Source organism: Castor canadensis, chromosome 2, assembly GCF_047511655.1.
Source record: "Castor canadensis chromosome 2, mCasCan1.hap1v2, whole genome shotgun sequence".
Taxonomy (NCBI): domain Eukaryota; kingdom Metazoa; phylum Chordata; class Mammalia; order Rodentia; family Castoridae; genus Castor; species Castor canadensis.
Genome location: NC_133387.1, coordinates 11,329,942 through 11,352,754, shown reverse-complemented (window position 1 = coordinate 11,352,754; position 22,813 = coordinate 11,329,942).

Here is a 22,813-nt window from a genome sequence, read left to right as displayed (position 1 = left end):
TAATGTTATGAAGGTTAAGGTGAGAACCCAAGATTCTTTCCATCTCTTCTCAAAGGAGTGGCATTCTTCCTTTCCTGTCTTGAAAGGGAAAATAGAAATCTATCTAACACTACATTATTAATCCCTGGGAGTAGGGGGCTTCAAACTCATTTGAAGAATTTCCACTGGGTCTCATTGCCTGGATAAAGCACGGAGCAAGTTGTGAGGTACATTATTTATTATGAGGAAATTAAGAGGGAATATGTTTCATCCAGATCCCCTGAAGTTCATAATCAGGGAAAAATTGACAAAGGAAAACATTAAAACAATACCTTGGTACTGCCTGCCCTTTCATGGTTTTGTTTGCTTTCATATTCTGTGTGCAGAATTCCTTGAAGAATCTTTTGTAGTGGTAGCTTGGTGGTCATATATTGTTTTAGCTTCTGCTTATGACAGAGGACTTTTATTGCTCCATCTATTGTGAATGCTAGTTTAGGTGGATAGAATATCCTAAGGTTGAAGTTATTTTCAGTCAATGCTCAGAAAATCTCACTCTATGCTCTTCTTGCTTTTAAGGCTTTCATTGAGAAATCTGCTGTGATATTGATGGGTTTAACTTTGTATGTTATTTGTTTTTTCTCTCTTACAGCCTTCAGTATTCTTTCTCTATTCTCTGTGCTTGTTGTTTTAATGATTATATGATGTGGAGAAGTTCTATTTTGGTCAACTCTGGTGTCCTGGAGGCTTCCTGTACCTTAATGGGCAAAACTTTCTCTAGATTTGGGAAATTTTCTGTTATTATGTTGTTGAATATATTTCAAATTCCTTTTCTTGCACCTCTTCTCCTTCTTCAATGCCCATGATTCTCAGGTTTTGTTTTGATGGAGTTGGTGAGTTCTTGCATTTTCCTTTCACAGGTTTTGAGTTGTCTGACTGATAGTTCTTTAGTTTTTCCTTTAATTGCCATTTCATTTTCAAGTTCTGAGATTCTGTCTTCTGCTTGTTCTAGTCTGCTGGAATGGACTTCCATTTTGTTTTGTTTTGTATTTATGTTTCATTCTTTTTTCTGAGTTTCCATTTTGTTTTCTATTTCTGTTTCATTCTTTTTTCTGAGGTTTTCTATATCATGGGTCACTTCCTCTTTAATATTGTCAATTTTCAGCCTTAATTCACTTATCTCTCTATTTATGGTGTTCTCTGTTTCACTTTGGTGTTTATTTAGGGCTCCCATGATTTCATTTATTTGTTTTTGTGTTTTTTCATCTGTTTATTTTAATTTTCTTGGAATTTCTTGAGTGCCTCCTGTACGTTTTGGTTGACCATGTCTAGTAACATATGCATGAAGTTCTCATTGATTACAAAGCAAAAAATTCATCTAACAGGGCACTCTTTCATAACATTTTTTTTTCTAGGCAATATATAAAATATCTTAGATATTATTTAATGCTAAAAATTCTGTAAAGATGTGTGCCACTAATTTTTTTCATAATGAAAGAGCTAAAGAGCTTGCTGAAGACCATACCAATAGTATAGAATCAAGTCTGGATTGAGGTTCTCATTTGACCTCACAGCTTATATCAGCATAACATCTTACATTAAGATGTACTTATGCTTGCTTGGAAACCTACCCTTCCAAAGAACAATGTTAAATAATAGGTAATTTTAAGCATTTACATTGGGGACCTATTTAATTTTGATATAAACATATAAAAGATCAAATACATTTCTTCTTAGGCCAATTCTAAGAAATTACCTTCTAAGAAATTACTCTGAGATATTTACTTGTTTTAAATTAAACTTTCAATTTATTTGTAGGTAAAAGTAATAGATAAAACACAAAGCTCACAAAAGGGCACAATGATGTTATATAAACATCTAAAGTAATAATAATGGTACAATAAAAAATACCAAAGGTCTAGCTTGGTAGCTCATGCCTATAATCCCATCTACTTGGGAGGTGGAGATCAGGGATATTTCAGTTTGAGGCAAGGTAGGGCAAAATGTTAGAGAAACCTCATCTCAACAAATAAGCCTGAGATTCTCTGGTAATCTACACTTGTCATCCCAGGTCTGCAGGAGACATATGTAGGAAGATGTAGTCCAAGCCAGTCCCAGGCAAAAATACAGGACCCTGTATGATAAATAACTAAAACAAAAAGAGATTAAGGGCATAGCTTAAGTGGTAGAGCACTTGCCTAGCAAAAGCAAGGCCCTGAGTTCAAACTCCAGTATTTCTAAAAAAAAAAAAAAAGTAACCTGAAAAAAATAAGAACTTGAAAGAAAAAAAGAAAAAAGGGTATAAAGAAAAATAGATTTCGTGAAATTAGATTCATTGAAACACACATCAATATTTGAGTTAACTTAATAGAAAGGCTGAGACACATGGCCATTAGATAGTGGAGTTTAGAATTGGCAAAATTGCTTTTGTTTACCATAAGAAGATAAGGTATTTTAGTATTTTTCTGGGCTCCCAGAAGTTTCATCTGAGATGTATTTGTGTATTCTGGCAAAAAAAAAGTACAAACAGAATGAAACTTAATACTTAGCCTTAGATTCAACATCTTTCTGTTATGAACATTTCCTGAAAAAGTTTCTCTGCCAACTCCCTACTCACCTTTCCTGCACCAATCACTCTTGTAAATCTCTGAATTAAGTACAAATTAATCATTTGTGGCACTTATAACAGGTGCAGATACACATTTATTTGTGTGATTATTTGATAGCTTCTTCCTCACTCTATGGTAAGCTCTATGATGACAGGATTCTTATTTGGTTTTGCTCACAACTGTAGCTTCAACACCCTTTACAGTCAGTATTTGACATATGGGGGATGCTCAGGAGATATGTTCGTATCTAATAAATAGCCCAACAATCCTAGAAACAAGTGGTAGGAGGCATTACAGAATTAATTTTCACACATCACAGTGACTTTGGATGAAAGAGTAGGAAATGAAGATGGTGGAGGTGGAGGTAAAGACCCATAATTACCATTTTGCAACTGAACAAACTACTGCAAACAACCCCCATCAGGTTCATATTGAAATATAAGGATCTATTGATATAAATTGAGCACATAGTCCCTAAACTTAAGCCTCTGTTTTTGATAGAAATGTATTTTTCAGCTGCCTTGCCCATCACTTTATTTTTTGGTTTGAGATTTTTCTGCGACTGGGAAGATTTGCTTTTTCCCCAAAGAGGGATATTGAAAGACCATAATAAATGGTCTTCAGGCCCACCTGAATAGAGTTCTGACACCTCTTGATAACTAGAATATGAAGTTGAAAACTAAGTTTTTTACCTAGTTGAAAACATTACTAGGATGGCCAGAATCAAAAAGTCAGATACTACCAAGTGTTGATGAGGATGTGCAGAAATCAAAACAAGGATACACTACAGAAAAAATGTTACACGGTACAGCCACTTTGGAAAATAATCTGACAGCTCCTCAAATTATTAAATGTAGAGTTCTTATGTAAGTATATATGGAAGAGAAATGAAAACATACAACGGCACAAAATGTGTATATAAACATTTATCACAGCTTCACTTCTAATAGCCCAAATGGGAACAACTCACATATCAACAGATATACAAAATGTAGTATATCTATTTGCATAAGTGTGCAGTAGAGAAAGAGAGCTAATAGGATATACATAGCTATAGGAACATATATGGATGTGTATGAGGAGTTGATTATAGGAAATGACTCACATAATTATAGAATTCAAGAGGTTCCATAATCTGCCTGACCTCTGACCCAGAGAACCAGGAAATCCAGTGATGTAATTCAGTCTGAAGGTCCCAGAAGAAAGAGTTTCTATGTCCCAAAGCATGTGAATATGTGTGTCCCAGCCCAGGAACAGCACAGATTTGCCCCTCCTTCACTGCTTTCATGTACTTAGGCCTTCAAAGAAGTTCTTTATAGTCCAGAGTTCACAGCCCAATGGGCTGTTAGATGTGGGAGCAAGAAGGTCACTGGGGTGGGGGTGGGGTGTTTTTAAAGGGTATGTTTTTATCTTCTGTCCCAGTCTCTCTCTCTCTCTCTCTCTTTCCTGGCCACCACGAAGTGAGAAACTTTCTTCTACTATGTGCTTCCACCATGGTATTTCTGCCTTACTAGAGGAGTAAAAGCAGTGGAGCCAAATGACCATGTTTTTCTTGGGTTATTTTGCTTAACAAAGAAAAGCTGACTAACATAATAGTGTAACTAAAGCTGCCAGCCATGTTCCAAATTAAAGGAAAAGAAATATTTACTCATAAGGAGTTTATAGTCAATAAAAGTTCTATGGTCCATGAAAACCTTCTAAATATTTCCATGAGAGGTTCACTCTATCTCCAGCCCTGTCAGGACAAAGCAAGTGTATGCTGTGTCAAAACAATGTTTAATATTTGCATATTGTGTTTAATGAAGATAAATTTAAACCAGGTTTTTCACTGGGTGTAAGGATATTTGCCACAGGCTTATTTTCCTATGGAAAGACCGTTTAGCTTCTACTTGTGCAAATGTGTTCGCTTCTCATTCTTCAGATTAGTGAAAAACTGGAAATATTGTTAAGTGTCCAATAATAGGAGAGAGGTTAAGTTAATTTTGCTATTATACCATGATTCTGTGTTCATCTTGCAGAATGTTTTTGTAGAATTTTGTAGAAACAAAGAAAATGAACAATGTTAACAGAAGAAAATAAAACAATATACATAAATACATATGCAATATGTACCACAGTACAACCTTCCAAAAAGTATATATTAATAGACATGAGATTAGGAAGGGACTAAAATTAAAATCATTTGACTTTTTTATGTTGGTGTCTATGATTTTTTTTATTTTAAATAAGTCACATTGTTTTAAAAACATAGAAACGGTAATAAGTTAAAAATACCTAGTGCTGTTTGTCCTCTATTTTATGAAATCTCTTAAGAGAGATAAAACAAAAGTTAATCATAAAGGAAGGTAGGCAATACTGATGAAATTCATAGGTCTTAGAAAAGAAGCTTTCTTAAGGATAATAGTTTATACCTGACAACATTCTGAGAGGACATTTTTAAGGCTGATGAATAATGTCTGCAAGTCTGCTAATTAGCTGTGTCCCCATGAGCAAGCCATTTAACCTCTAAGGATCCAAATTTCCTCATTTGTAAAATAAGGGAGTGAAAATAAGAGAGAAGGAGATACATTTTTGACATACAGAGATGTGGACTTTGGTGACTTGAGAACAAAGCTGCCATCTTAAATTCTTAGGGGAACCATGTGACCTATGTAAGATCTAGGAGCTTGCAAAATTATGTTGTCTGCATTGTATGTTGTGGAAATGAAACCCATGGATGAGCAGAAACCCGGAGAGCAGGGGCACATAGAGAGATGAGGGGACTCTAATTATTATTTTTTCCTGCTCAAGGATTACTACCTCTTTCTTCTAAATTGGGGACAATGTCTAGACAGATTTCTTTTTTACGTGAGTTGTGAAAAGGAATATAACCAATACAGCTTCTCCAAAAGATATCATGAAGAAATGATTTGAGACATAATCCTGCATACACTATTTCTCATAATAAAATGCATTAATTAAGTACATTTACCCACATAAGATATTGTATTAGATAGAATTCAGCAGATTCTCTTTCCTCTTGTAAATTTCAATTTAGATATCACCAAGTTTCGTGTATTTAAGGCGGGCAGATAGATGAACAAACATCAAAAAGGCATCACTTTAAGTAAAATAAACATGAATACTCAAGTAATAGGAGAGAATGCAAACGCATTTTAAAAGAGGTGCTGAGTGTTCGCTGTTGTGGGTAGGAAGGAAAATGCAGTGGTCATATTATTACTCAATCTGAGCTCAGACAAAACAATTGAAAAATTAGAGAGGGTCACTCTGTAATCTGTGTCTCTGAGTTAATTAAGTGGATGAAAGAGTACTATGCATTTTAATTTATGTCTTTACTGCTGTTCTTCCATTAGCAGCAGTCTTCCTATGGACAGAATTCCAATGACTCAAAGCCAAGCTTGTAGAGCTGAATTGGCTTCCAACACCAGCCAGTTAGAACTAACTGTATGCATGCTTCGCTGAAGACTCAGAAGCAGAAGGTGAAATGCTTATTCCATTCTCTTGAAGGTCCTCCCCTGTGACACAGAGGATCCTGCATCACAAGCCCTTCCCTTTCTGGACATCCTCAAGCTCTTCTTACCCACATTCTTGCTTCCCTACTTGTTCCTAACCCAGAGGCTGATAGCCCTTGTTAGCACTTATCTTTCTTGTTCTCCTGAACAATGCAAAATTTATATTTCCAGAAAATATTTACCTTTTAAGTGAATTTGTTTTATTATATATAGACTGAAGTAGAACTAATCTGTTTTTGTTTTGTTTTGTGTTTTGGCCTATTGACCATCTTTATTTATTCTATTGTTTTTTTATTGTGTTAATAATACTTAACATGAGATACTCTCTTAAAACATTTTTTAGTGTACAATCAGTGTTGCTAACTACTGCCACAATGTTACATAGCAGATGGAGCAAGATCTCTAGAACATATCCATCTTTCTTATCTGAAACTTGAGTTTAACAGCAATTCCCCATTTCCCTCTCCATGGAGGCCCTGGCAGCCACCATTCTAATCCCTGCTTCTGTGAATTTGACCATTTTAGATAGCTCAAGCAAGCGTGATCGGGCATTGTTTGTACTGGCTTATTTCTTTTAGCATGAATCTCCAGATTCATCAATGTTGCCTTTGGAAGGATCTCCTTTTATTATTATTATTATTGTTGTTGTTAAATTGTTGTTATTCAGCCTTCAGGATGAATAATACTTCATTGTATGTATACACTACATTTCTATGTCTACTCATCTATCGGTGGAAATTCAGGTTGTTTCTATATCTTGGCTATTGTGAATAAGACTGCAATAAAAATGGGAGTGCTAATATCTCTTCAAGATCTTGGTTTTAATTTTTTTGGATATATACCCAGAAGTAGGTTTGGTAGATCATATGATAATTCAATTTTTAATTTTTTAAATCTAAACTACTTAAATTTAAACTATTAAAAATTTTAAATTTAAAACTACCATATTGTTTCTTATTCACAGCATACAAAAGTTCCAATTCTCCTTATCCTCATCAATACTTTTCTTTTTTAAATAATAGCCATCCTAAAAGGTATGAGGTGCTATCTCATTGTGGTTTTGATTTGCATTTCCTTGATGAATAGTGATGTTGAATATCTTCTCATGTCTATTCAAGTCCTTTGTCCATTTCTAAATTATTTTTATTATATTTTGTCATTGAGTTATGAGAGTTCCTTGCACATTTTGGCTATTAGTCACTTGTCAGATAGATGGCGTCTTTTTCACTCTGTTGATTATTTCCTTTCTTGTGCAGGAACTTTTTAGTTTAATGCAATTTCACTGATCTAATTTTGCTTTTGTTGCTTATACTTTTGGTATAATATTCTAATATATTCTTAAAACTCCTAACAGAGTACTGTAAAGTAAGCGTGGTTTGGCAATTCATAAGATAACCACATACTTTGACTTTGCTCCAGCTACAGAAAATGTGTCCTCCTGAAACATAAAGCAGGACTTGGTATTTTAAGAGAAACCCAATGAATTGTGATGATAGGTTTGAACATCTTTTCCTCATGCTGAGGGAAAAGGCTATTCTTCACAGTTAATTCATCATTCTACTCAAATAGTGATAAAAATAGATATTTTGATTGAATATTTAATGTCATTTTTGTCATTGCTTAAAAACACCATCTGCAGGAGGGAAGACAGGCAAATCATATTGCTAGAGAATGAATGCCAGCTGTTTAAATTAAATTTAAAGAAAACCATGTAAGAAAACATAGAAGATGATTTAAATTAATGAGTACTATTATTCTTGGCAATCACTGGTTTCATAAAACCCTTAATAATTTAAAATAAGAATATTTGTTTTTTTCTCCATTTCTTTACAACAATTTTATCATAGTCTGGAAGCTTCCTGATCTTTGAATCATTGGTATAAAGAAGGAAGGGGAGAAAAATTCACTGTCAAATTGTCCTGTGGTCCCTTCCAGTGTGGCTGAGTCATGTGTGTCAACTCCCCTAACATGATTTTTCAAGGAAATTATGTACATATCTACTTCTCCAAACTGTGTGTTAAGTCTCTTGAGAACAACGGTCACGTCACATCTCTATATCTTGTACATTTCCTGCTTCTCTTTCCAAATCTCCCCAATCCCAGCACTTAGCACAGTGCCTGTCATATTCTAAGCACATAATAAATGTTTGTTGTAACTGAAGCCATGTGAAAAATAGCATTTCTTGGATGCCTCCCCAGAATTTAGTCTTTTTTCCCCCTTCCTTTCTCAGTACCTTGCATTTTCCAGCCATGTGATTTAGATGGGATGGAAACACTGGCACCTCCTAAGTTCGAACCTAACTTGTTTAAGCCAATCAGCACATCCTCCCCTTGGATACAGTGAGTACTTAAAGCACTATGTTTTGTCAGTCCACTAAGGTTCCATGGGACTTAAAGCCATGATTGTTGCTTCGATTTTCCAAGCAGAAGACTTGAACCTAGAGTTGTGTAGCTCAATGAGATGCAAATATTACTTTAGGCTTTCAAGAGAAGACTAAAAAAAAAAAAATGAAGTAATGAGGTAAACAAAGAAACTGAGGCAAAAGAATTTGAATCTATTTCACATTCTTTTAAAGCCACAGAGAAAGATTTAGCCTGAAGCCTCATTACTTCTTACTTTTCACTTAGATGAGTTAAAAATAACTTTTTTGTGTGTGTTTGATGATTGAAGTCAATTCTTTCTGGGTTTTTTTTTTTGTGTGTGTGTGATTTTCAGTAGCAAGCAGCCTATCTAGGCTACAGATACTCTAGAAAGAGAGATGGTTTTCTAGAACCTCTGTGGCTGGTGAATATCCTCCCTCACAGCTATCCTGGCTCCTCAGCCTACCTAGAAGCAGAAGACCCCTTAGAGAAAACTCTCAGTAGTGCTTGCTGGATTCTAGGTCTTGGGTTGGGTTCTACCTGGGATGTCTCGTGTTGAAACACATTTCTTCTATTATTAGGAACACCCTTTCCTCTTTAAAATGGGATGATAACATGTCTATCATCTTGCTAGATCCTCTGTAATAAGTACACCATAAGCAGATTGCTTGTTTCAGTTGAATGCTTATATATCTATTTGCACATGATTATTGAACACTGGTGAATTACTCAGTTACTGATGTACCAAATATCCATTCATGTAAATATTGGCAACTGATGTCTTGAAAGATTGAAACTTTCCCCCTAAGAAATACATTTTTATTTAAAATTATCAATATTTTGTAATTTAACAATTCTATTTTAGATACAATTCTGTGACTACTTCATGGTCGTCTCCAGGATGACCATACCTGAGAAATGAAGTTTATTTAAGAAGCAATTACATTTTGTAAATATAGCCCTCCTTTGTACTTAAGTATCAGCTGTTTCCTTATACTAGAAAAACTGAGCAGGTTAAACTTCTTTTCAGAGTTTGTAATTCAATTCACATCAACAAATCCAATGTGATGTAGCAAGTACTTAACTTACTAATGAGTTGATAATCTCACTAAAGAATGAAGTTCTTTTCTCATGCTGACTTCTATTTTACTCTATTTTTGTAAGTAGGTAGATTTGTTTCAGTCTTTTAAGATAGGAACCTTAACTTATTAGAACAGATGTCTTAACTGAACTGGAAAGCACACTATTCCAGCCTGTGTTCAATTTAAATACACTGATTACTCTTTAGGATTTATAATGACTTATCTCTTATTATGGGTGTGTTTGTGTCTTAGGACATAGTGTTAATTCTGAGTGGTGATAGATATAAGAAGTCAGTATTACTTGAGGAACTAAATAAAGTACTTAGGAAGGGCAAATAGTCAAGAATCTTTAGGTGATTCTTAGAGAATGCATTTGAGGGACTGGGGGATGTAGCCTCGAGGGAGAGCATGTGGTTAGCATGTGCGTGGTCCTACAGGATTTAACCTCAACACCAAAAATATTAAAAAAATAACCTGCACTGGAATAAAAAGGAAGAAATAGATTTAACTATAAGATTTTCAGTGCCTATGTCAACCCCTAACTTAGATATAAGCTTTTACACATTGCTTCTGAATCAGTCAGCCAGTTTCTATACATTTTCTTTCTGTGCACTCTCTGCCCAGCCGGCTTCCTTTCTGTGATTCACAAGTTCTTAGCACTTCCTCTTTAACCTGCTTTCTTCCTTTTGCTTTCTCCTTCACCTTTACCTTATTTCATTAGGCCTGTTCTAATATGAGTTCCTACATGTCAAATCCCTGGGAGAAAACATCACTCAAGACAGACATGTTCACTCTCTCATTGATGTTGCATGTCCTCCAAAGACCCATGTGTTAAAGGCTTAGTCTCCAGGGTTGTGTTATTGAGGGGTGGTACAACCTGTGAAAGACAGGGTCTTTTGGGATGCCCTTAGGGCATTGTTGGTGTGCCCTTGAAGGAGATTGTGGGATCCTAGTGTTTTCCTCTTCCTCTCTTTTTTGCTTTCTGACCATGAGGTGAGTGGTTTTGGTCTACCACTTACTCCTGTCATGCTATGCTATCTTGCACAAGCACAAAGTAAGAGGGCCAACCTGTCATGGACCAGAACTTCCCAAACTGTGACCCAAAATAAAGCTTTTTCCTTTGTAAGATGATTATCTCAGGTGTTTGTTATAGAGTGGATGACTACATAAGTAAACAGGCAATTATAACTCAGTGTGGTAAGACTCAAGAAGGGGAGCATAGAGTATATATGTATCTAGCCTGCATTTGGGGAATGGCACTTCAGAGGAAGAAACCTTTAATTTGAAATGTAGGGAATGTGGAGGTCTTGTCCAGGACAAAGTGCAGGAGAAGAGTATGTTAAGACTGGAGAGCCACAAGTAAGAGTGTGTTTCATTTGGGGAATTAGAGAAAACCATTGGTGGGATTTAAAGTGAGAGATTAGGAGAACAAAAACCATGACTGCAGGGGAAAGCAATGACCAGATAATGGAGCACCTTATAAAAGTTGGACTCTTTATTTAAGAACAATAAAAAATTCTTTGAAAGGTTAAAATAGGGAAATTTCAAGACTAAATTTTTGTTTTAACAGTCTTGCCCATCTTTGAGCACTGAGAATGGCCCAGGGTAGACTGGCTAAGGACTGATGCATTATTATAGGTGAGAAAAAACTGGGAACATCAGTGGAGCTGGTCTTCACAAGTTTCAAGTGTCTCTGTGCCCTATGAATGTAGATCTCTGACAAATTGTTCAGTCTACAGTTCTGAGGCTACAGGCACAGGTCTGGGGTGGGGGGTGGGGCTATATACAGTCATGAGATGATGGACTTTACCCTAACAGAACATCCAGAGTAGGAAGTGCAGAGTAGGAAGAATGCCAGCCTTTGAAGGGCAGGGAAAAGAAGAAGAACCAGCAAAAGACAAAACCACTATCCGCTATTGTTTCTTTTACCCTCCTCCTGTGAGCTGACTGCTCTGTGAAGCTATAAATTTGCAGTTAGGAGGAATCAATGGTAAGCATTTCATGTCATGGATATGTTCATTATCTTGATTTAATCATTCTACACTGTACACATACATCACGACATCACTGTGTATCCCAAAATTATATATGATTGTAATTTTCAAAATAAATAAATAGAATGAAGGCTATTATGTCTGTTCCTATTTGTGCAATTTTATACATGTACTCTTTCCAGCATAAAGTTATTGTCATATTTGAAGTAAAAAACTACCACATCTTTCTTAAGTATAATTTTCCAAAGAAGCTATCTTTATTTTGAACACTAAGAAAGTGTTTATTGATTGATTAACATTGATCAGAAACTCAAGGATCTCATTTAACATTCAGAAAGTGGACAGAGAGGGGAGGCATTCTAGATCCATGTTCACCCAAGGGTAGAACAGAGGGCAGCTGAAAGAAATGAGGTGGTGTTTGGTTCAGTGTCCCTGAAAGGAAAATCACTAGTAGGTTGGTTCCCCGTGACCCTGAAATAGTGTTCACTAACAAATTGACTTTTTATTTCAATAAACCCAGGGATGATTCTTTTAGGCTACAGAAAGAAATTTTTTTTTTTATTTTTCTCATGTGAACCAATGACTCATTGAAACTAAATCAATTTTGAGTCAAAACAAGAAAAAGTAATTTAGTTCAGTTTTCAAAGAGAAATGCAAATACCCATACTTGATGGTCAGTTAAAAATCACATACTATGGATAGTTAAGAGGTGGGTAGAGAAAGTAGAGAGAAGAAAGATAAAGATAAAAAGAAAGGGCGAAAAGGAGGGAGAGAAAAAGAGGAAGCATAGGAAGAGGAGAAAAAAAGAAACCAGCCAATTTTAAAATAAGTATAATTTCCAAGTTACTTCCTTGAGAAAAAATTTTGCCCTGATTTCTCAGTTAGAGCAGTTCTTATTCTTGTTGCAGAGGGAAGAAACCCACACAGTCAGAGGTAAAACTTGAGGTAAAATCCTCGCCTCCTGGTTTCTAGTCCTCGGTGCTTATCTTGCATTTAATGGACGTAAATTGCTCTTGTTTAGCAGTTCGCTTGCTTGAAAGTCTCAGAGTAGGTTGTCACCTGTTATTTCTTCTCTTTGAAAATCTAATTACAGCACCCCTGGTAGCTTTGAGCCACATTTCTTATACAAGAAAACAGCTTGTCTGTTTTTATTTCCAAACTTTAAAGTTTATTTTTGAAATAAATGTTTACTTCCCTATGGGCTTCTGAATCTTTTGCAGGTGTGTGAAGGAATGATTCTGGCTTTAGAAAATTGCTTTGGAACATTAGAGATATCTCTCAATTTACTAGCTATCACCTGGAGTCCCTTTGGTGTAGAAAACTGTCAGATGGTTTTATTGTACTCTTTCAGTGGTCAGAATGCTTTCATTACAGAAAAGTTAAAGTTTAAATTTATAATTAGTATCTGTTTGCTTTGAATGAAAGGGTTTTGTTTTCCATTAAATCTAAGCCAGAGGTCATATTTAAAATATTTAACAAGGAATGTGGAATGGGGCAACACTGGTCAGAATAGATGCCTAACCTGCTTATGCATACAGCTCTGTGCCAATTCCTATCGGGAATCATACAAGGGAGAATCTGAAATCTCATAGACTCCCCATTAGGAAAAGCCTTAAGGAGTAAACAATATTAACCACCCTGTTAACTACTTTTATACCTTCATCTCCTTTTCTGAGCCATGCTGAACTGAGAAATGAATGGAGAGCAGTGAGGAGCTGCCCAGAGGCAGAGGGAGGAACACTTGGTTTACTCTGCCCTCTAGTTTGGGTTTTAGCATTTTCAGGGCAGGTGCTCTGTTGATTTGAATTCTGTGAGAACCACTGAGCCCTATAGCAACCTGCCCCTTCTGTTTCTAAAGTAATAAAAAATAAAATACACAGAAAAATACACAAATCATAATACTTGAACTGCTTGATCTCTGTTTGAAAGTCAACATACCTCAGACTCTCCAGACGAAGACAGAGGATAATACTCACAAGTCCTGTTTTGTCCCTCCCCTCACGATTTGTACTTTTGTGAGCATCCTCTCAACTTGTAACATCACAGATTGGTTTTACCAGTTTTTTATTTTTTTTGACGTTTTAGACAAGGACTCTCTTGTGTTGTCCAGTCTGGCCTCAAATTCGTGGGCTCTAGAGATCCCTCCTGCCTCAGTCTCCTGAGGTGGAATTGTATAACGTGTATTTTTTTATGTGCGACTTCTTTTGCTGAAACTATGTGTTTGAGAATCATCTATGTTGCGGTATGTAGTGGAAGTTCATTCATTTACATACTATGTTAGTATCAATAGACTGTCATAATTGATTACCCATTTTACTATTGATGGACACTAGCTTTGTTTCTAGTTGGGCCCTGGAGAATGACACTGCTGGGACTATTCTTGAATACGTCTTTTGTGTACATGTGCATGCATTTCTTCTGGATATGTAGTTTGGCAAATAAAACATTCCTGGAATTTTCAGTGTTCTTGTAAGGTCAGCCAGGGAAATAAACATACTATAGGGAAAGATTGCTTTCACATCTCTTAAAAAAGTTTTCACGTGCCATAAGGATTGGATTTGCAGAATTTATTTCTCTAATGAAGGGACTAATTTCTCTGATCCAAAAGATAAAAAAATTCTCTCCCCTAAAGCTACAGGGATAGGCACAGAGGTCAGCTTCATCCCTGGGAGACTGTAGCCCTGTCCACTGGCACATTGACATGACCAGCTGGCTATCTGGCTTCTGGTAAAATTTTATTTTCATACAAAGAGCTGGAATTGGGAAGAGACCCTTTCAGGAGGAGAGAGAAAACTCATTTCTTCTTTGCTCTTGACCCATAGAGATTTTGGCACTTATGTGTGAACATTTTCCATTGGCTTCCTTGCATGGTCTCAGATATAACACCAAGTGAGGTGGGTAAGTTGGAGAACAAACTTATTATTTGTTGCAAAGAAATAAATATGAAATCTGCCTTTAATACAGAGCCCCTTATCTGTGCATTCTGGATAAAATTATTACTATGAATATTAAAACCCAATCATAGCTAGGGAAAAAATTGCTGTGTCCCGGGTAAGGATATACTTACTCTTAGCCAGTGTTTCCAAGCCATGGCTCCAGCTGGCATTCTCAGAGGCAGTTTTTGAGATCTACTTTGCTCAACAGCACTAAGTGTTGCCAGCCATTTTAAATCTTAGTCATTGTGTTTTCCACTTGTGTTTTTCCAGGTGACCAATGAATTTGATCATTTTTGTATGCTTATTGGTCATCTGGAGTTCCCAGTTTTTGAAGTACAGCTTAAATTTTCTCCTGACTTTTCTACTCAGTTACTACTTCTTTTGCTTACCCACTTTCTCCTTTTAATTTCATGCTTTCCTCACATAGTCTTTGTACACTCATGAGTCTCAACTCTGAGCCCTTTTAAGTTGTGAATATTGCAAATGTATTTTTCCACTCCAGCTTACTTTTCATTTGGTGTATGGCTAGCTGAAGTCCCAATTTTAATGTACTGTAATTTTTTAGTCTTCCTTTATGTTTAGTAGTATTTGTATCCCTTTAAAGTAATCTTTCCCAATTTCAATGTCATGAAAATAGTCTCACAGGTTACCTCTTAAAAATGATGTTTCCCTTAATATTCTGATCTATCATTCACTTGAAAATGATTTCTGCATTTAGATTTGAAATCAACTTTCATTTGGGGGCTCATACAGATATCTAATTGACCTGGAATCATTATCAGGTCAATAAAGGAATAATTTTTTTTTCTACATTGATGTGTGCCAATTCCACTTTGTGATGAGATCTTTATCATAAATTAAGTTTCCATGTCTCTATAGGTCTATTTTGGACTTTCTATTCTGTTTTCAAGACCATGGAATATAAAATATATACAATATAAATATAAATATAAAATATTTGATTTTTAAAAAACTTAATTTCATATTTTTCTGAAAAATTGCGATCATTTTACATTGACTTTAAAGCCAATGAACTATTAATGTGGTAAATTATTTCTTGATTTTTCAAATATAAAGTTGATTTTGCATAGCTTGGAGTGATTGAATAAAATCAACATGATTACAATGCACTATCCTTTTTATATGTTGCTGGATTTACTTTGCAATTATTTTTCTTTTCAAGATTGGTGCAACTTTGATTATGAAATATATTGATGTAATATCTGATCTACTTTGGTGAACTTGGTTATATTCTTGAGAGGGAAAAGTCTGTGGTTTAGCAGCTTTGTATATGTCAACTAGGCCAAGTGACTCATATCTTTATTTTTACTCATGTCTTGTTCTTTATCACACTGGTTTCTGAGGCAAACGTGATAAAATATGACAATATGATTGTAGATGTGCACATTTCTCATTTTTAGTTCAGCAACTTTTGCTTTATGTATTTTGGGGCCATGTTATGAGGTGGCAATGAATCTAAATTTTAGTATTATTTAGTGAATTGGCCCTTTTATCCTTAGAAAGTGGGAAGGTATCTCCCTTCCTTTCAGTATGCTGCTAGCTTTAAAGCTTACTTCAGCTGATACTATAGTGATGACAACTTTCTTTTAGCTAGCACTTGCAAATTGTATCTTATGTGTCCCTATGTTTTAACCCTACAGACTCCATTCCCATTGTTCAGTAAGTTAAATATCCACCTAGACCTTTCCACATACTGATCCAAGTGGTGTTCATTCTCCCTTCCTGAGGATCTGAGCTTACATTTTGATCATTTTCTTTCTTTCTGAAGAATCCCTATATTTCTGTGCATGCTGTTCTCCTACAGATAAATTCCTTTAGCTTTGATTGTTTGAAATGGTTTCACTCTACGTTTATTTCTGAAGGTGTTTTGACCATGTATACTATTTTAATTTGGTGGTTATTTTCCTTCAACATTGTAAAGATTCCATGACCTTTTTGTTTTTCATGGTTTATATTTAAAAATTATCTTAAATTCTACTTCTGTCCCATTGAAGATAAGGCACCTTTTCTCTGCATGCCTGAGTATTTCCTACTCCCTCGGTTTTAATAAAATGCTCTTAGATGGCTTAATTTTAATTTTTATTGTTATTTCTGCTTAAGGTTCATCATACATCTTGAATCTGTGGACATATTAGATAGATGATGAGAGGGAGAGAGAGAGAGAGAAAGAGAGAGAACGAGAGATAGTTGTGGTAAAAGCACATAAAATGAGATCTATTTAATTAAAAAAACTTTAAATGAACATATCTGCAGTGCATTTGCTCACTGTAGGCACAATGCTGCTTAGAAGATTGAGTAAGATTTCTAGAACATAACATCTTGTGTAACTGAAACTTCATGCCTGAAAAGCAATTTCCCAATTCCCCCTCCGCCCAGCCTCTGGCAACCACCACGAACTCTCTGCTTCTGATTTAAAATGGTTCACATATAAGAAGTCATGAAGTGTCTCTGTGTCTCTGGCTAGCTCTTTTACTTAGCATAATGCCCTCCATACTCAACATGGTGGTCTATGTAGCAGAATTGTCTCCTTTTTCCAAGGCTTAGTGTATTTCATCGTATGTATATATCACATTGTCTTTATCCATCCATCTGTTGATGGACATTAAGGTTGTTCTCATATCTTAGTTATTGTGAATATCGAATCAATGAACACAGTAGTACAGGTATCTCTTTGACATATACATTAATATCTTGATTTGGAAACTTTTGAAAAAGTTGTAGACACATGTCCCCGATACTGCTCTGTTCCATCCCCTCATTTCCTTCTGGAACTTCAATTATGCTTTTCTTCATGTTTTTTATAGATCTTATGCCTTCTTTCTTCATCTTTCAGCTTTCCTTCTATTCAATATTTCATTCTAATGTGAAATCCTCTCATTAAATCTTCTCCAGTCATTGATAATCTATTAGTAAAGGTTGTCCATTCAATTCTATCTGCATTATATATATACATATATGTACACACACACATATTGCAGTACTCGGATTTGAATTCAGGGCCTCATGTTTGTTAAGCAATGCTCATACAGTTTGAGCTACTCCACCAGCTGCATTTGATATTTTTTCAGTTCAAGAATACCAGCCTAATTTTTATTTTATTCTTCACAATTGCTTTCTATGTTATCATTAAATATTTTGTACATATCATCAACATTTTAAAATCTGTATATGGTAATGCCAATTCTATGCCTCCTGTTTTTATTTCTATTTTTCTCTTGGCTTTCTCAGTGGTAGCTTTACAATTTAAGTTCCTGGGGTATTTTTGTTTGAGTGTTTCATTTGCTAAATTTTTGAGATATTGTATGGCTCTTTGATTTTGTTTCCTCCAGTAGATTTCCATTTGCTACTGCTACAAACAGCAAGGCTCAGGGTAGAACACATTAATCTAATCTGAAATTCAACTAAAAGTTGGTTGTTAGTCCTGGATCTGATTTATTTAGATACACTCTTATTCCTTATTTCTAAGGTGTAGTTCTTTGTAAGATATTTACATCGACGACTCTCCTATTTACAGACCTGAAGAAAAATTCTCTCTAAGGTCTGCTTAGCCCAAAAGCTCTGCTCAGCCATTTAGCCATTCAGGCTTTGCTTTGCTCTTGTCTTTTGAGTTTCTCAAAGTTCTCTCTGGACTTCATTTCTCTCTTGCATCTTATCCCAGGTTCCCCATGATGTATTCCTGGAAATCGGCTTGTACAGTGTGAGGGCAGGCTAAGCATACTCCACAATGCTGCCTCCACATTTAATGCTGGAGCCCAAAGATGACAGATAGGCAGTCATCAAGTGGAAATCATGAGGAAGAGGTAACCCTGGAGCATGAGTGTAACCACACAAAGACAGTCCACAACCCTGTGTGTGCTCATTTCCTCTGACCTTAGTGATGAAAGTATACTAGTTAAGACAGGGCCTTGAACCACAGAGGTTTGCCAGGTCTACAAGCCAAGAAAACCAAGGAAGATCGAGACTGAAGAGTGATGAACTGCAGGTTCATTCTCCTTCTTGATGAGATCAAAATGATCTGGTTCTGGACTTGACTATTTGTAAGCAGCACCTAAAATATAATTAAATACATGGGAGAATACCTGTGACACACCTGTTCCTTCCCTTTCATCTTTCAATGCCATGAGAAAATGTTACTTGTAACCCATCCTAACTGATAAGATATAACAAAAGGACCTCTAGAGAATGTCATTCAGCATGTCCCCATTGACACATCACAAAGCTGTCATAATGTACATTATAAAAAACTTTGCACCTCACGAATACTCCCACAGACTCCCCAGATACCTCTTTCTCACACTTCTTATCCCTAGTTTTCCAATATTTCTCCTTGTAGGTCTTTTAACAACCAGCCCAAGTTGTTAAACTGATCACCACTCACAAATTTGCTCATATTCTAACCTTCCCTGATTTCTTTCAACATACCTAGTAGGAGACTAAGTGAACTGTCCACGGTTCTGCCCTCTGAAGCCTGACTCTTTGGAAGATCTTTCAGCACTTATCTATGTTGGCTTTCATGTGCAAGAGACCCCATCTGTAACTGGGCTCAGAATTTTTCCTTTTTGGTCAGTTGGTCATAAGAGATGCGTATGTGACCAAGATGTGAGCTGAAGGGGAGAAGCTAAAGCATGAGCACTGGATGGCATCAGGCTCTTCCCTATTCTACTGAGCCCTGCTCATCTTACAGGATCGATGCTGGGCCCTCCTGCCTTTATGGGTGTGACAGAACTCAGCTCAAGATGTACAGTTTGGGATGCCTGGTCCCTTGATGTTCATGCATGCAAAGTCATCTTATTTGGGCTCTATTGGAATGTTTTCTTTCCAAAATGTGAATGGTTCTGCACTGTCGATGCTGTGATCTTGCTTAGAAGTCTTAAGGATCCACACTGAGATATGGAATGAGGTCGTCTGGTTTGATGTGCTTGAAAATATTGAATTTTTTGAACCATCTTGTCCTGAACGGAGGCTCAGGGTCCCTTTTGCTCCCAATCATGGGGGTGGCAGATGTTTGGAATTTGAGATTTCATTCTCTCTGGAGCTTGGTTATTCTTATAATTAAGCCCTGACCCTGTTCTTCAAATTTTTCTGTCTCTTGGCTGCTGAGGAGTTCTTAAAATGAGCCTATGTTAATTGTGCAAGGTGGTTCATTGTGATATTTCATATATGTTTACAATGTACTTTGATCAAATTTCCCCCCATTATACTCTCTTAACTCCCCTCCCCCACCCTCTCTTTTAAAAAAATGGTGTTTAATGAATTTCATTAACCCATCCACAGAGTCCCCCTTTACACTTGTGTCCCATTCTTATTATTATCATTTTAGTTGTAGATTCCTCATGTGAGTAAAAAACGTGATTACATATGAAAACATGGGCTTGTTTTGCCCAACATAGTGATCTTGAGTTCCATCCATTTTCCTGAAAACATAATTTCATTTTTCCTAATGGCTGAATACTACTCCATATATACACAACCACTGGCTGTTGGGCACCTGGACTGATCCCATAGATTGGCTATTCTGAGTAGATGCTGACAAGAGGGTCTCTGTCTTTCACATTTCTTAATTTGATTGTCAGTCAGGTTTAGTCTTCCATCGTCCTTCTCCAAAATGGTCCCAGTCACAGTTCCCACATCCTAAATAACTATCATTCCCCCTGTTTGACACATTATCATCACAAGTAGGGTTCTGTCCACTCTATCCCATGTTAGGTCTCCATCAGTGAGAATTTTAGTAATGGAACTGGCACCTCATACCTTGAGCTGCCGGCTTCTGTGAAGGAAACTCTGAGATGTGGATTTTCATGCAGGAAATTGCTGAGCTCTTTAGGAATCACCCCCTCTGTGGGAGCAAAGGATGTATGATAACAGGAGTCGCTGAACTATTGCTATTTGCCTCCCCAAACTCAGACAATGGTGCTTTTCCACAGTCTTTCAGACTTGACCTGCAATGAGGCCAGGACGCAAGGTCTTTTAACTTCCCATTATTCAGTGACTTGCTGAGGGCTTCCCCAAGGAAGGGGCATGATGTAGGCTGAGGTGGCTTTCCTTACCTGATGACAAGTCCTTTGAGAATGACTAATGGGATAGCTGAGGCTGCCAACACACACAGCAGCTGGGACAATGGGTACTTCAGTGCTAGAGTGGGACATGTATGGAGTGGATCATGATAGCCACTATGGTAGTTTTATGAATAATTCATGCAGACTTTTACAATGTCTTGTCAGTATTATTTAATTATTCTTAATGTAATAATTGACATGAAATAAGCTAGATTACCAGTTCCTGGAGAAAAACTCTATTGACTCTCCTTGCTTTTTATTTATTTAGCTGGGTTAAATCTTCTTTTTTACTTGCAAGCAAATTATTGAATTTAATACAACTGTAGAAATATCATCAACCAAATATTAAAAAAGCATTTTCATGTTTTCTTTTTTTTCTATGTGTCTTTCTATTGTCAACCCTCCATAGCTGAGATCTTTGGTATCTCCCAGTATCCCTGAATCACAGTCCAGGGTTCAATCTTGATTTTATTCCTTCAAATTTGCCACTACTCATTCAACCGTTTATGTTGCTTACGCCATTGTTTGTGGATTGCTGTTGGACTTTTTCCATTTGCTGTTGTTCCTTTTGGGTTTGGTAAATGCAGTGATTGTGCTCATAAAGAATGATATCAGAGTACACAACAAACAACTTTATAAACATCTAAATAAATGCATTTTACTCTTCAATATAGTTGGACTGGAGACCTTGTACTGTCAATTGGGATGGACAACTTATACTCTAAATGAGACTTCCTACTTACTCCCCTCATTTCTAAGATGACTGGAATTATAGTACAGCCTTCAGTTCTAGTAAACCTATTGATGGTTTGTAAGATAAATAGCAGAGATAGCATTATAAATAGAAATACCTTAGCAAATTACTTTTTAATATGAACAAAGGACATATGTTCAGACCTCTACTCAAGGATCACAGCATTTAATGTATACAAAACATTTACACAAGCCAACTGTGAATCTGATAATGTCACAGCTATTGACACCTCAGAATTTTAATCCTTTCTCTGTTGAAGAGAATGATGAAGACACGGACAGATAACCAGAATATGGCGAGAGGGGTTGCCTCCCTCTTTCCAAACCCTTAGTATTTACTTAGTATAAATATTTCTTCAGTTCTTTAAGCTGAATATCTACTCAGTAATCTCTTCCTTAATTCTAAGAAAAAGGGTCAATTATGTCCCTTGAGTTTGAGGGTTGTATTGTTGACTATAAGACAAATGAACAAGGACAGAGGAGAGGACAAGAGAGTAGAAGGAATGAAAATAGAGAACTTTGGGATAGTATGAAGTTAAAAAAAATTTCACAAAGTTTATTCATTTTCCCTCATGGGCATTTTTTCTTATGCTAAGATATTAATTAAGATTCCCATTAAAATTCTTGCCTTTGTGTTTATGCCTAAGGTTACAGAATGGACAGTTGTTGGTAATGTCACTACCATCCATTTTTTTTTCCTTAAAAGCTACATTTCCCTGTTGTGTGGTTTCTATAGAACTGACTCCCCGTCAGTCCCAAGTTCTCAAATACAGGTTGTAATCTCTGAGTATCTTAAGCAGTCAACTTATCTTAACTCTTGGAAATAATTTTTCAAAAATTAAGCTGAAACAACATTAAGCTTAATGAGTTATCAGGAGGTATTTGTTAGTATCTTTTGGGAGAGAAACTTCCTATTCCCTCCCAGAGAGCAGCTTATAGAAAAAGGACCCTTGCTATTCTTAAAGTAGGAAACCCCTGTTAGACTAGAAATGGTCTTGCTACTATTAAGAGAACCAGAGGCAGATTTATTTGTTGTTGTTAGGATAAAACTGACTTTGTGTGAAGAAGGGTAGAGTGCAGAAGCAAATTTGATTTCTTGTAACATTGCTGAACAAAGGCAGCAAGTAGCACCTGAGCTATCTGTGTGCTTTTGATTTTAATGATCCAATAAATTATGATTATAATTGGATGTAGTTAGAATTGAGTTTTGTGTTGCTTAAAATCAAAAGCAGTTCCACTAATACTGGAAGATCCAATGAAACACTCTCTCTGTAGTGGGAGTCAGTGCCTGTGTTAGCTTTTCATCCTTGTGACCAAACACCTGGAAATAAACAACTTAAAAGGAAAAGTTTATCTTGACTCATGGTTTCAGAGCTTTCATTGTGTGGTCACCTGGCATCTTTTGCTTTGAGCCTGAGGTGAGGAGAACATCGTGGCTGGGAGCATGTGGTAATGGAGAGCTTTTCTCAAAATAAAGAGAGAAGCTGAAAGGGAAGGAGCTAGGTCCCAATAAT